Raw genomic sequence first — 12,470 nt, 5'->3', positions numbered from 1 at the left:
GTCCCTGAGCTGAACTGATCACATTCAAACAATGTCGACCTAATTACCACAGAGATACCACACGCACTAATCAACCTATTGTTCCCGTATTTGGTTGTGATTAGATTTCAGTGGTGCCTGTAGAGTGAATTTCACTTTAGGTAAACAATGTAATTAAACTACGTCAACATGCATTTTTAGATGTTTCGTGATTATTTGAACCTCTTCTAAATTTCTATATCATTGTAGTCTAATTTGTTGCAACATTTGTCCCAATTTTCTTGTAGAACAGCTTGACACAATATTTACTGCCCACTTACATGGTGTAGTCCAAAACTGTGAAAATAGACACTTGCTAGTTGCTTTGTGATGCTAACGAGATCATGCCAACATGATCTCAATGACAATGCTTACAAGCTAAATATATAATGTTTAGCAAGTTCACCATTTAAGTTCAGCAAATTTACATGATAACATTTACTTATTACCCCTGTGGAGAAATTACAGGTGAAACAGGAAAAGTCATTAGCATTATTTTAAGGAGTCATTTGAATAAGAAAAGACAAAACAATGTAACAAAATGGCATATAATAGCTGAAGGTTATATCAAATTGTTTAAAAAAAAAAAAACACTCTGTAGAAGTACTAACTGAAATCCATCTACAGTAGTATAGCTCCCATAGAGCATATCATATCCTCTTTACAGAGCTTCCAGTGAGACCTTGGCAAAGTCAATCTTCAGAGTTAAAGAAAGTGTAGGAAATGAAAGATGACCTGACTCAATACAACAGAAAAGACTGAGAAAAAATTTAAAGGCGGAAGAGCATTTTTTTTTATCAGAGGACTGTGCTTTTGATAACAAGAACTTAATTCACAATTTTTGCGTGAATTCTCCTTCAAAGTAAGGTCAAAGTGGATTTGAAGACTACTGAGGAAATCTAAACCTAAAGAAATCTCTCTGTGAAAAATAAACCTGAAGAAAAAAACCCACTGCAGGCGTGGCAGTACTACCCTAGTTATGTGTGTTCAAAAAAGTGCATTTGACTTTTTTAGAGGGGCTGCAGAAAAAAATATAAATCGTGGTAGATGATTGGACAATACGTTGAGTCATGGAGAAGTTGGAATAAAGCTCAATTTGAGAATGCAGAAAGATAGACAGACAGACAGACAGACACAAATCTCCTAAGACTATTTGAAAACATAAATCGTCTGGTAGGACCTGCATTTGTGTGTGTGTCCTCACACTCTTATGAATACATTCAATCCCTCAAAACATAAATCCACAGCAAAAGTCAGGTAGCTCTCCCCAAAGTTTTAAAACAGCTTCCATGATGAATGATTTGGGAGACAAAACTTCTCTTGGGACTACAATAAAACCCAAGTGTCATTTCCATCAAACAGCCTGGCTGGAGACTGACAATCTCCCGACTCCATTTAGCATCATAAAGTACATCACTTTAATGCAGACTTTTCCTGACACAATCCCTCAGTCTATATCTTTATCTTTGTCTCCTCCTTGGGCTTCCCACAGCCTTCGCCTGCCTCAGTCTCTGCATGCTGTCATTTAAAAGGTTTGATCTGTCCCACTGCTTCCAGACGCAGCTAAGCAGATAGCTACTCCATTGATGACAGAAGAATTTATTGATTCCTTTGTCAATTCTGCTTATCAGTAAGATTCTTTATCGCCGTTTTAATGTTTCCCGATCAGTTTCCTGTATGGAAACAGTTTGCACATTACACCTCAGTGTTCCACGTGCATTTCTCCTCCTTCAAAACAGTTTGCCCCATCTCTTCGTTTAAGATATGCAGACATCTACTGAACAGAATGTGGTATGTAACAGCAGCATAACGTTGATGATGATCTGGATGGACCCGATGTTCAGGTTACTAGCCTTGCTGCATTGTGCTGATGCACAGCTGTCTGGAATATATATGGTCCTCAATGACTGGCCTTTTTGACTAATCTGCCCTATCTGCTTCCCCAAAGCAGCTAAATTCTTCCATTGAGGACATGAGATTAGTTCTCCTTCATTTATTCCACAGGATGGCCGACAGAGTGAAAACTGAAATAAAAGAATAAGCTCACATCACTCATGCATATCCCCATAATCCAACAGAAAACAAAAGAACTAATACTAGCACAGATATGCTAACAGCCAAATAATAGAGATTTTAGCATTTAATATCATAAAGACAAATCACAACAAAGGTGTACACACAAAATATTTTTTTTCGTATTTGAGAGGCTGTGCTTACCATTGTTTGTGTCCTTTGAAGATGACCTGTAACACATGATCCAACTATTCTTTTTGTTGAGTGTTGATAGCCTAAGTTTGTCCCTTTAGTCATGCCATTACGGCCCAATGTTATGTGTTGTAAGTGACGTATTGAACCCCCTGTCCTGAGTTGAGAAGCAATACATGCAAATGTGCAATTTTTCCTGGTCTTCCGTTTCCTCAAAAGTGACAAAATGTAAATGGACTGTTGCAATGAGCCTTTTATCTCGTCTCTCAATGTTAAGCGACTGCCATTTGTTGACTGAACTAAATTTAATTATTTGTTTTCAGCCCTATTTTGGCATGAAAAGTGCCACTGGATACTACAAAGACAGAAATAACAATCTGATATAACGGTATTGGTGTTTGGTTTTTTGTGTTTTTTATTATCATGAAATACTCCAATATGCACCATCACTGCAATGATGTTATAGCTCTAGATTCCTCTGTCACAAACCCACATGTGCACACAGACACAGACACAGACACAGACACAGACACAGACACAGACACAGACACAGACACACACTCTGATGTCGCTGTCTACCCCTCAGCTCCCTTTGGCCCTTGTCTCCAGCTCCTTTTTTATTCCTCCTGCCATGCTCCTCTCCTCACCTCCCATTCACCTGTATGCCCCGTGCATCCTCACACCTGTTTCCACTCATCAGCCCTGCAGTCACTTGTTCCCTTTCAGATCATCTGCTCCTGTCACTGTTTTTGTTCCCATGAGTTTCCCCATGAATCCACTACCTGCTCTTGTACCATGCAGTTGCCTGTTTTTGTGTTCCTGGCTGTGAGTGTGTTTCGCCTCATCCAATGGTGACTCTGCTTTTTGTTCTCAAAGTATCCTCACTGCCTATTTGTGAGTCTGCATTTGGGTTCCTTCCCTGCATTCTTGGCTTCAGTCAGGACAGTGGCTGGTTTCCAGATTCCTTCCCTGACAGTGAAAGTGAGGACAAGGGGAGCAGTATGTGGCTTTGTCTCACATGGGCCAAGCTCCAAAGATAGAGCCCTATTAATTAAAGTGGATCACACCCCTGGTCTGCCCTGCTTTAATGCATATGTATATAAGTGGGCAGATGCTCAATTGAAAGTCATTAGCAAACCGGACAAGTTAACAAGCACATTTTACATTTCAAACAACTGAGGCTGTGGTACAGGACAAATTCTCTACTTTGCTCTGACAACTCAGAAGTCTGTTGCTTTTGAAAAAGTTCTGCAGGTAAATGTTTTCAGTTTTTGATTTTTAAGGATTAAATTCAGTTGTTTATTCCAAATGTTAAATGTTGAATCAACATAATTGATCGGGGTGGGGGTGGGGGTGGGGGTCAAAGGATTAAACTCTCTATTCAGATTACCTGGCTGAAATAACTGGTCTGGTCCCAGCCTATCTATTTCCCCATCTCCTCACCCCCCCCCCCCCTCTTTTGACTAAAGTGGATATGATACTGTGGATGTAATCAATAAGTCTAAAGACAAAGTTGAGGATTACGGGGTCAATTCACACCAGATTTGCTCATCCACACAGCTGGAGGGTGAATCTTGATCAGAGGCTTGTTTGGAAACTGATTGTCAACACAGATTATCTGGTAATGTGAGGATTTCAAAGATTCAATCTTAACTGCCCAGATCGATTTGCAGGCTGATACGCACCATCTTGATAACGTCACATAAGTCTGATATTTAGAATCTGACATCTACACAGCTTCTGTAGTTTGTGATGATTTATACCAAGAGCAAATCGGCTAAATATAAACTCACTGTACAGAGCAGAGGAGGAGAAATTGTTGGTTGTTGATGTGTGTGATCTTCTTTGAGAGTGAGCTCTGGCGTTATTGCTGTCAGAGAGGTCAGGAGACGAAGCACAGTAACACAAAAACACTGCTTTACTTATGGTGACAATTTGGGTTATTTGGGGTGTAAGGTACTTATATATTGTCAAAAGATTATACTTGCAGTAGATTTGGATCGGTGCTCTACCAATTTAGGAAAGCAGACTTGCATAGAAACCAAGCGATGTGTGGCTGTGGGTGAGACCAGCCGTAAAAACGTGTTTTAGCTTCTTTAAGGAAAAAAAAAAGCTCCAGTGGAAAAAAAAAGCTAATATCAGCTGTACTCGAGGCTATATTTTCAACATTTTCACTGCTTTATCTTGCCATCAAACAGCCCTTTCCTTGGAGCTATTTTCTCAATCACTGAACTACCATATTCCCATGCGCAAGATAAAATGGTAAAAATATTCAAAATAACTCCTTCAACAGATATCATTTTTGGCAGCATGTTTGTCCTGATTCATAGTGGGTAGTAGTAGTACACAGATATCTATCTCACATCAGCCCATTTTGAACAACCTGAATCATCACTTTAAATGTTTGATGACTGACATTTCAATCTCTTGTCAAGATGGGTTAAGAATGTGAATATTCTCATTTGTCTCAAACATCCCATTACTGCTTACTGTAATCTGGCTGCAGAGACAGATCATACATATTTATTCCAACCATCTCTTATTGTTAATTTCTTCAGTGTTACCAATGCTGGAAATATAAACAGTTTAACAGATGGTTACATTAAAATTCAGAGCAAAGGCATTCCTGCTTTTGTCAATGAAATTTCACTGCAATCAGCATATAAAATAATTTTCTATACTAAATTTTATCACAACACGTAAAGTGTCTCTGGGTCTAATGTTAAATGATTTGCTAATTAGTTTGTGATGCATTGTGAGCATGGTTAAATAAAATGCTTTATTTTGCTTTTGAAATGTATTGCAGCTGGCAAACTTTCCGTGCATGCTCAGGGGATATGATAAAAAGAAGAAAAAAAAGAAACAGTCTCAGACTTGGAAGAGCTAGATATTTTTGATGCATGTCTTTGTTTGCAAAGCAATTTCCCCAAAGCCAATGTGCTACCAGAGAAAACAGAAACCATTTCCTTCCAAGTGGTGTTCCATGGATTTACGAGAGGCACAGAGCAATTTATAGCTCCACATGACAAAAGGAGAGTGGTCTGTAGAAGCACATAGCTTTGCACTTTTGATGGATTTGAGAATGTTAAGAGGTTGGATTATGAATATTCATGTCTGGGACACACTGAGAGTAACACATTTGTGTGTCAGGCTGACCACTGGGTGGATATTTACTCCCCTTGTTTTATCATCTGTGGTGCATCTTGTCTTGAGGCAGTCCCCCCTGCCCATCCCTTTAAGGTTCTGTCGCTGTTCTGAGCCGGAATTGTCTGTGGCCGATGGAAGTGCCTCTATCTGACCCAGATCATCGGAATGAGTTTTCTCACTGCAAGCGTTCAGGAGACAATTCCCTAGCCGAGGAATGGAAATAAACCATTGGCTGAAACATCAGATAAGGGAAGAACAATCAGTCATTGAATGTGTGTAAACATACATTTGTGTGTGTGTGTGTGTGCATTCGCTTGACTGGCTTGTTCATGCAGGCCTACATGCAAGTGCCAATATGTGTGCATTTGTCGGTGTGCGATGGAGTACCGCAGATCCTATCAGGTTAATACCTCTGTTAGGCCTTTGGCTAGGCTGAGTGCATCTCCATGGTAATTCTGCCCTCGGTGTGTTTGTCCTACCAACAACTGAGGGACAAGAAAAAAAATCATAGGAAGGGAAAAGAGGATAAGAGAAAGGCCGACACACACACACACACACACACACACACACACACACACACACACAGACTCTCTCTCTCTCTCTCTCTCTCTCTCTTGGGGGGAAATGAATACTGAGTGCATGTTAATGTTATCGGATGTTGTGCAGTGCAGGTGATCAAGCCCAGAGGAGTCAGTGGGAGTCCAAAGTGGATTGTGTTTTGGTTGTGTGTAATAGCAAGTGTTTGGATTACATGATCATTATACCCCAAACTTCCACTTCTCAACACATGCTGAGAGGAAAACTATTTCCGACCAGGCGTGACAGAACACACACAAACACACGCACACACACACACACACACACACACACACACACACACACACACACACACACACACACACACAAAAGCACAAAGAAATTACACAAATCTATCCGTGATGGAAGGTAAATGACATTTAAGATGTTAAATATAGGTGGAGAGCTTTAGCTGCACAAGTAGCAGATTATGAATGTCACATACACATGATATCTGGATTAAAAAAAACAAAAAAACGTGTCTGAGACTTTCAAAGTGTTTCCCCTGCTGCCTCTTGGCAAGATAAGTGAAGTGCAAATTTCAAGTGAAGTTTACAGAGATAGCTTTAAAGTTTGTGTTTCTGTGGCTGTTATATATCATCGGGAAAATACTTAGAGTGTTGGGTATAAGACAAATCATACAGTACACTTGTAGTATCTACTGTAATTAGCTAGGCAGGATGTTTCGATATTGAGATATCCACCTCTGAAACATATGCCAAACTCCCAATACAATAGTAGACATCTGAACTTTGTGCAGTAGTGTGTCTTTCCACAAACAGTCTTCTCTCTGCACTGTACAGTACAATATTTGACAGGCCCAACTGCTGACAGCATGAGATGGACATTTCAAAATAACGGTAGATAAAACCATCCCTACAATTTTTTTTTTTTTGATGAACCAACACTTTGAGTAATAATCAGCTCAAGTTATAAAATGTCAGTATTCAGTGGCATTCTTTCCAGCACTCTGTGTAGTAGTACCTTTCTCAAAATATAAGTGGTGGGCACCCATGTTGATGTGAAATATAAAACTGTAACATCCTCTGTTTTATTCCAGGCATTTATTACATATCACCCGCCTTCTGTTTCCATTCAAACCTTTTACCGGTCTATCCAGCCACTTTGCTGCATATCCTGTTCAGGGTTATTTTTGCTAATGTACCTGAATTTTTTTGTATCAGTGGAATTACTACAAGAGGCTTTTGGATGTGCTGCCTCCTCTCCCATCCAGATCATTCGGAGCTGAATGGATTATGTATGAATGGCATTACAAATTACGAATTTTGAATTGAAACAGTCATTGGAGCCAGGCCTTTATCATGCAGACACAAGAGCAGAGCTACTCCTGAAAAGAGACTCTTTCACACAAGAGCTCTCAATCTAACCCAAAAGCACATGCAGATATAATATAGGCGTAATTTAGATTGAAGCCATTTACAAATCTTGTATCTCCCATTTACCCACTTTAACAGTGACAGGAGCTTATGCCCCCATTAGGACTGGACAATATAGGAAAAAAAAGCATATCGATAAAAAAAAAAGAAAAATGAAGACCACCTCTATAGTGCATTATGAGCGCATTCATAATGCATTATAATGCTCATCATAATCAGTCATAATGCACTATGACTACACTCATAAACACACATAAAGCTTTATGATGCACTATATCAACAGTTATAAATCTAGTTTATAATGATTTATAAATCCAAGGGCCTTATGAGTGCTCTTGACTGGTTATAAACTACAGACTGACTGATGGGGTTTATAATACATTATACCCGTCTATACACACACCTAACAATCAACTGTTATAAGGACTCATAGGATGCTATAATATTCCATGAAGGATCATAAATTATCAATGTATGCTTTAAGTAAAGTGAAGTTTATATGGATGCATCTATAATGCAGCATACCTCACCATAATGTTTCATTGTTGGTGTTAAGTAAAGTGTAACACATGTGCATGCATTTAAAAGAATCTATGATGCATCCTAAGTCATTATGTCAGATACCAAAGTATAATTACATTAAGATTTGTCTGCTTAGGAATATGACATTAAAGCCGGGTTTCAACTTCCTTGAAATGACAATAAATCATCCAGAGATGAATATCAAATCTTTTGCACTCTATACATTGATCATGAGATTATGGTAAATCTGTAAAAGAAATACAACAATTTATTCACAGTAACTTTTTTTATTATCACCTTTTTCAACGATAACAATCATGGTCTAAGTTATGTATTAATTGGAATATGAAAGTAACTGCATAAAAAACTTAACTGCCATTTTATGTTCAACCTAAAAAGTTGGAGGTCAAATGTGAATATAGAATAATAAACCAACAGTTGGTCTAATCTCTCATCAGAGGAGGCTGGGCAGGAGATGGTTTCCTGGTTTCATCATCATCACAGCTCCATGATGTCCTTCTTCTGTTGGCACCGGTCACTCCGTTTTCAGTGTGGCTCCTTAGAATTACAGTAAAACACAAAAACTTAAGTTTAAACATGAATGGAGAGGCGCATGACTGTCAGCAGTAAATGACAAACCCCCCACCTATATTGTGCATCAATACAGTATGATACCAGCAACATAACAAGTTGATGGATAAACATGGGGAGTTTGCAGTATATTATATATAGACCGATCCTACCGGTTGATTGTTCTGCTAACATGACGCTCTGGTCATTCGATGCTAAACCGTTTATCCCGGTCCGGTGCAAGCCTGAGACCAGAGCTACGGTCAGCATGGCTAACACGGAGCTAACACGAAGCTAACATGAAGCTAACGGCTAGCTAGCCGTGTAGTGAATCAGTTATTCACGTTGACAAGTCTCATGTTCTTCGGTCAAAACACACAGGAGAACACGCAGAAGAGCAATCAGTGCTATTCTGGAATATACAACAAATTAAATATGATTAAAACATATTCAGAAAAATAAATTTACTCACCGAATCGAGATATCAGCTCCTCCGGTCGTTAGCATCGTCGGACAAGTTGTAAACACAGGGAAATGGAAACGAGAGAACCTCCCGCTCCTTTTACGCAAACCGGACGTAGACTTCCGGTCTGAAACAACTCGTCCGACGATGCTAACGACCGGAGGAGCTGATATCTCGATTCAGTGAGTAAATTTATTTTTCTGAATATGTTTTAATCATATTTAATTTGTTGTATATTCCAGAATAGCACTGATTGCTCTTCTGCGTGTTCTCCTGTGTGTTTTGACCGAAGAACATGAGACTTGTCAACGTGAATAACTGATTCACATTTGACCTCCAACTTTTTAGGTTGAACATAAAATGGCAGTTAAGTTTTTTATGCAGTTACTTTCATATTCCAATTAATACATAACTTAGACCATGATTGTTATCGTTGAAAAAGGTGATAATAAAAAAAAGTTACTGTGGATAAATTGTTGTATTTCTTTTACAGATTTACCATAATCTCATGATCAATGTATAGAGTGCAAAAGATTTGATATTCATCTCTGGATGATTTATTGTCATTTCAAGGAAGTTGAAACCCGGCTTTAATGTCATATTCCTAAGCAGACAAATCTTAATGTAATTATACTTTGGTATCTGACATAATGACTTAGGATGCATCATAGATTCTTTTAAATGCATGCACATGTGTTACACTTTACTTAACACCAACAATGAAACATTATGGTGAGGTATGCTGCATTATAGATGCATCCATATAAACTTCACTTTACTTTAAGCATACATTGATAATTTATGATCCTTCATGGAATATTATAGCATCCTATGAGTCCTTATAAAAGTTGATTGTTAGGTGTGTGTATAGACGGGTATAATGTATTATAAACCCCATCAGTCAGTCTGTAGTTTATAACCAGTCAAGAGCACTCATAAGGCCCTTGGATTTATAAATCATTATAAACTAGATTTATAACTGTTGATATAGTGCATCATAAAGCTTTATGTGTGTTTATGAGTGTAGTCATAGTGCATTATGACTGATTATGATGAGCATTATAATGCACTATGAATGCGCTCATGATGCACTATAGAGGTGGTCTTCATAGAAAGTGTTACCAAAAAATCATATTGATTGATATTGATAAAAAAAAATTTGTATATTGTATATTGTATATATATATATATATATATATATATATATATATATATATATATATATATATATATATATATATATATATATATATATTAAAATAATCTCTTGAGGAAAATAACTAAAACAAACAAATGAATGAATGGCTTCTTTTGGTGGGAATAGCACACTACCAATTTTAGGTAGCTCAGAGACTGGTTACCATGTACCAAATGGCACTCAACAAAAACAAACTGTAGGCAAAAATCAACCCAACCCTAACCCATCACTATGGGCTTTACAATGCATCAGCTGGTTGGAAAAGTTTGTTTATCTGGAACTAATCAACTCACTCAGTACTCCTCCACATAGGCAGGCTCCGCAACGTGCTGTATCCTGTATCCAGCAGATAGGCGGAGTGATACAGCGCGTCATGGAGCCTACCTATGTGAGTACATAGTTCCAAACAAACTTTTTTTCCGACCATCTGATGCATTGTAAATTTTTCTTTCTATTGTATTTTTGAACTGGAGTAGGCTGTTATTTTGAGACAGGACTTCTCGTAGGCAGCAAAAATACTCTGATTAATTGTCCCTCATTGACAAGCATTACCATCTAAGGAGCTGCAATATTAGCATGGCTAAAAACTAAACATCTGTCATAATGTTAGCTACACTGCTTGTATTCTTTGTTTTATAAAGATAAACACCATCATTCCAAGTTAGCTGTGTTGGTATCACAAACCTTGTGCCTTCCCATGCAGTCAACTGTGCTACATGTACAGATGTTAAGATTAACTGTGGGTTGACTAGTGCAGATGTGCGCACACTGTAATTCAGACATCACACTGACAGGTTGGCAGCTCTAGGTGCTCAACCAACTGTGCTGCTGTCACAGGTTCAGGCCTGGCTGCCTCGACACAGCATACACAACCGATGTTAAGAAAATAAAATTTAAAAAAAGAGAGAGAAAAGCTGCTGTAAGTGAACAGATCTGATCTGTCTCCAGATATGTCTTCTAAAAGTGCGGGTTCAATTATTGGGATGTAAGCATGTGTGAAAGACACCTCAAGATGTACCGTGTCGAGGATTTAATTGCTTATATGTTACACCCACTGATCTGTGTGTGTACGTGTGTCTGTGTGTGTATTTATGTCAACTGTTGCTATTGTACATCCACCACCATGACAGTTAAATATGCAGAAGACGTGTCAGGATTTAATTGTTCACACTGTGACGCTCTCATCTTCAAACTGATTTGACTCCACTTCATCAGTGAAAAGTTCTTCAGTGAGAATTCTATAGTGTATGACAGCCTCATCTATTTGCTACAATGGCTGGGTGAGAAGCTATCATTTAATTGCAATTATTTTTCTTTTGTTAGCTGTTTAAGAATCTAATTGTTCAACAAATAAATCTAAAAAATTAATTGAGGGTAAGGATTGATTGTTTTCAGGCTTTATATCGCATTGCATTGATCTAAATGTTCATGTGTGAGCTACAGATAGTAATGCAACAACATACACTGTATAGGTTATTCAACAGCATGTTCCATATGGCTTAGTGAATGCCACTGTCATCTGTTGTATGGCCTTGATTTTCCTGAAGAGGCAAATAGTCTTGGATGGATGGCCTTTTGGCGACCATCCTGTCAAGCAGCACAAAGGTTATTTCCGTCATGACGACAAGTTCAAAGTGACGCAAACTGACAGGTTTACATAACAGCCACACTCACAGTTTCTGTTGAATGGTAATCCTCTCCAAGCTTGAGAAAAGAAAAGAAAAGAAAAGAAAAAAAAACAGATGCAAGGATGTAAACATGAGATGACAAAGAGGGTCTGGGGTTGTGCTCCGTAGTGAGAAAAGCACAGGTGCCCACTGTGACGTTAAATATTAAAGGTGTGATGACAATCTCTGGGCGGCAGGTACGATATACAGCTCAGGCAGTAATGGTTGAAAAAGGACCAGACTAAATGTAAAATCACACAGAACCTGCTCAAAAGGAACACTCTAAGATGTCATAAAATACATATGTTAAATTAATGTTACAGTGTCAGTAATATAAAACATGCACTTCAACAAATACCTAAGATGTCCTTCTATCTGCCTTAGTTCACAGACTGCCAATATGTCAAACATGACAAAGCAAACATTCCAATTCATTTGCCGAGACAAGAGTGTCCTTTCAAATAATTCTATAATCCTATATGATATTGTCACGTAATTATTTTTGTGAATTTAATCTGTCATACTCTGGCCTCTCGATTTTTTTCTGCTTTTAAAAGCAGAAAATTCATCACTGACAAATGGTTTCAACTCTACATAAAGAATTATTTCTTAAAGGTACATTGTGTAGGAATTACTCCCATCTAGCATTGCGGTTGTATATCGCAAGCAATCATATTTTTCATGCTGCATTCACGTGAAATTGGGCA

Source organism: Trachurus japonicus, chromosome 13 (assembly GCF_045865225.1).
Source record: "Trachurus japonicus isolate A0001 chromosome 13, Traja_1.0".
Classification (NCBI taxonomy): Eukaryota; Metazoa; Chordata; class Actinopteri; order Carangiformes; family Carangidae; genus Trachurus; species Trachurus japonicus.
The sequence above is the reverse complement of the archived record's forward strand: the minus strand, read 5'-3'. Positions refer to the sequence as shown.